The 3,862-nt window shown below is 43.5% G+C and overlaps 1 long non-coding RNA gene across 1 annotated transcript; it reads right to left on the reverse strand.

Moving 5' to 3' along the window:
• Positions 1-763: 763 nt before the first annotated feature.
• On the reverse strand, positions 764-3,204 carry LOC124687692. Its single transcript, XR_006998280.1, has 7 exons — positions 2,911-3,204; positions 2,776-2,828; positions 1,923-2,066; positions 1,644-1,785; positions 1,390-1,532; positions 1,062-1,094; positions 764-983 (listed from the first exon to the last, which is right to left on the reverse strand). It is a non-coding gene; the product is annotated as an uncharacterized LOC124687692 (long non-coding RNA).
• Positions 3,205-3,862: the final 658 nt, after the last annotated feature.

Raw genomic sequence — 3,862 nt, forward strand, 5'->3', positions numbered from 1 at the left:
ACATGAAGGACACACGAAACAAGTAACTAAAAAAGCTTAAACATGTAATTAAAGATGGCGCAAGAGACGAACTCCATTATGCGGTTAACTAAACCACTCATGACACACCGCATTCAGCTTGTATTCGGATGTGATGTTCGTTTATCTCTACATCTACTCCAATATGCCGATATGCGTGAGACAAACAAGTCACACACACTACAGCTTTTATAGCCGAGATATAATATTTTGTTTATCTCTATATCCAAAAGCATCAGCCTAATAAGTAGCAAGTGAGTACAAATCTGCAGATCACATGAATATAGCCTACACTTGACCACCCCGTGATGTCCATTTCAGGAGTTCAAATTAATTATTTTGAATTAAGGATGTGCTTTTTCATGAGAAAAAAGAAGACAAAACAGAGAAGAAGAACAAGCAACTGTGTTAATTATTCTACTAATGAATTATTTATCCTTGATTCCTGCTGCTATATAACTATTTTCAACTGATAATTTCAAACCAAAAAAAAGAAGCAAGTAAAGGATTATTCATCATTAGAAAAACATAAATTTTATATTATAATCTGAAACACCATTCTGCAGTTACTGTTTTATTCCAAAGTATGCTCAAATTTATACTCAATTAAGGAGGATTGAATCCAACAAATACCCCAAAGTATAACTTGCAAGAAACAAATAGGGTTTAGGGTTCAGCATTTCACCTTTGCTCTGAAGAAAAGATCTAGCTCATCCTATGGCCACCCTCCAAAAGTCCTCAATGTTCCATTCAACCACCGCGTGGGCCAAAACAAACAGAGCATACCAAGAATAAAAGGCAAATGAGTAGAGAGTTCTCACATAATAAGCCATCTCATCGCAGTGAATGTCCCAAAGCTTCGGTACCTGAATTACCAAGCTGCACAGAGATCTTGACCAGATTGGATCACCCAATGACACACGCGGTCATGTTCTGCTCCCAGGGAAAACAAGAACACAACACACCTACACAGTAGGTAATCTAGCATGAGAATCCTATGGAAAGGTAAAAGCAAAACAAGAACAAGAGGGTCTCGGCCTCACCTCATGCAGCCACTTCCTGAACTTCAGTATGATCTGCAGTGGCCATAGAATAAAAGTCAGCAGAACTCTAAAACCCATTTGACCAGATGGCTTACGGAAAACAAGCATAAATAAAATAAATACCCTCACTGATAAAAATGCTCCATTTTATATTACCAATGTAGTAGTTGTTAACACAACTTTTCGTCATCACAGATAAATCACCGAACTTCAGAAAACCTCCAATTTTTTGTAAGTGCCAACTAATGACCATAATAATTAACACTTCTAAATAGCTAACATGATGTGGTAATTGAGAAGTGGATATGGGAAGGTCACAAAGCATCACCTGGTTGTAATATGAACCACTTTCCAGCTTGAGCATCAAGATCTTGTCGAGCAGAACCTCTATTTCTTTGAAATATGCACCACACGATCCAATTTTCACACGACAATAAGAATAAACACCTCGAAAGAATATTCTCTTTAGGACTGAAAAATTAGCCACAAAGTAGGTATCTATAACCTCCATTTCATTGAAATATGCACCACACGATCGAATATTTTCTTTATATTTGACTAATATGATGCAAGTGGATATACCTTACTAAATAGGTACAATTTTTAGAGCTGTTTGAACCGCACAAGAGTCCCAAGAAAAATCATCCATTTGGCAGTGCTCCTTCGTGTTTCCCTGAGTCTTCAGAATGCATGCAGCCAATCCAGACTAAAAACTTCAAAAGGCCTGAATATTATGACATGCATGGTTTAAATTGCAGTTATATGCTTTGCACTTCTAAAGCTTGAAAACATCGTTGCTATGAAATACAAATTGGTAGGATTTAAAGCAATATATTTATGTCCGTACTAATGAGCAGTTACCTTGTTACCATTCTGAAAAATATAGGCGTTCAAAAATCCATGGATACATTAAGACAGCTATATATATCCAGAAGATGTCTAACACTATAGCAGGCTAGCTCTCTCTCCTTTTTGGGCATGCACGCTTGCATGTGATTACTGATGCTACAAAAAAAAACCATTAGATCAGTCAGTTTGTACAGCTACTCAGTCAACATTTATTTCCAATATGAATAATGGATGAGAGGCTGCAACTTGATTACAAAAATTATATTAAACCAATCCATGCAGTTAGAGCCAGCCAAACATGAGAGAAGGCATCAGAGCTACAAAATCATCTTTGGGGACAAGGCCAAGGCCACCAAAAGCTGTGCCGATGCCACAGATGCCATACCAATGAGTGGCTGAGGCATGGCAAATCAAGATTGATCCAAGAAAGTGGATAGAAACCCCATATTTTTATGAACCACGCAGACACAACAAGACAAAAAAAAATGGGCAGCTCTCAATACAACTTGTTTCCTTCCCCTCGGTGAAGTGTGAACTCTTAAAGACTGATACAACACAGAACTCTCCACCCTCTACAATGAAGCAGTGTAAGCAGATCAATTACAATCCTTATATTTCTTTGACAAGGAACTAATGATATAAGATGTAATGGTGGTAAAGAATTAAAAGAGCATGAATACATGATATCACATGGCCATGCTCACTTTTAATCATAAAACAATAAGCAAGATTGTCCATTTTTCTCATCATGGGAGAATCAAAAATTCGCACTCATCGCCGGATCCGAGTGTTAAAAGTAGATCTAAAATATATAGGAGTTTTGTCACGATTGACTGGCACTAATATTTTTGAAGAACTAACTCACATAGCTTACAGAGATCAATCCTCCCGAAACCTTTTTGGAATTTCATCGAACACCTGCACAAAGAAAAGTGAGAAGTTGTAGGAGAAGGGCACTGGTAGGAGGCAAAAATTAGGAAGAAGAGAAGCGTGCGTGCACCTGGGCGGACATCCTGTACCAGATGTTCGTGCTTCAACTGTCGAGCAGGTAGTAGGAGGAGAAAGAGGTCGATCAGTGCAGCTCCTGAAGCAACAATCATCGAGGAGGGGCGGCTGAGGACGTGAGGAACTGCTCCGGCCATGGTGTGTGCCGCCCCAGATCTCGGCCGGAGGAGGGAGACGAGAGGAAGGAGAGGGCAAAAAGAGCGCACCGACCTAGATCTTGGTTCTCCTTGCCTTGGCCTGAGCCGCCGCCAATATTCCACCCGCATCTGCGCCGACAAGGGAGAGACATGTCCAGAACATGGAGGTGACGAGCGGCAGGACGAGGGCGACGTGGGCGAGCTCGGAGTTGGCGACCGCGACCGCGACGGAGTAGAGGCACGCGCTCCACCGCACCTCCCCGTCTCCAGCGACGCGAGCTCCAATGCCTCTATCCGGTCTCCTCTAGAAGCTCCAGACGGTGCCTCCCTCGTGCTTGTCCCGCGCCTCCCCGATCTCTTCTCCTCGCGCGCGGGGAAGGGTGAGTCCGCCACCGGCCGGCGCCGCACGGGTTACCGCCGTCCCTTTCCGCTCCTCCACGCGCGCCGCCACGGTTGGGGAGGAGGAGAGACGAGGATTGGGGAGGAGAGGACGGACGGGGATTGGGGAGTGAATCGGGGACTCGCGATCTAGGTTTTCACCATTTCGCGCGGCTCCAGACGGAAGGCGACGCCAACGAGCACTCGTGGCTGTCTCTGACCGTCGGGCCTCGCATGTAGCTGGCCCCATGCGTCATGGACTCCACGGGAAGCTGAGCGAGTGAGGAAAAATATTACCGATCGAACGGCTGAGATGAAAAGTGGGGGAAAGATTTTACTGTGCATTGCCAAACGTGTGAACCAGATTCATTTGCCCCTCTCAGACCCCCTGGTTGAGAGGGTAGTCTAGGGACATTTATAGGAGAAATGCAG

Source organism: Lolium rigidum, chromosome 2 (assembly GCF_022539505.1).
Source record: "Lolium rigidum isolate FL_2022 chromosome 2, APGP_CSIRO_Lrig_0.1, whole genome shotgun sequence".
Lineage (NCBI taxonomy): Eukaryota > Viridiplantae > Streptophyta > Magnoliopsida > Poales > Poaceae > Lolium > Lolium rigidum.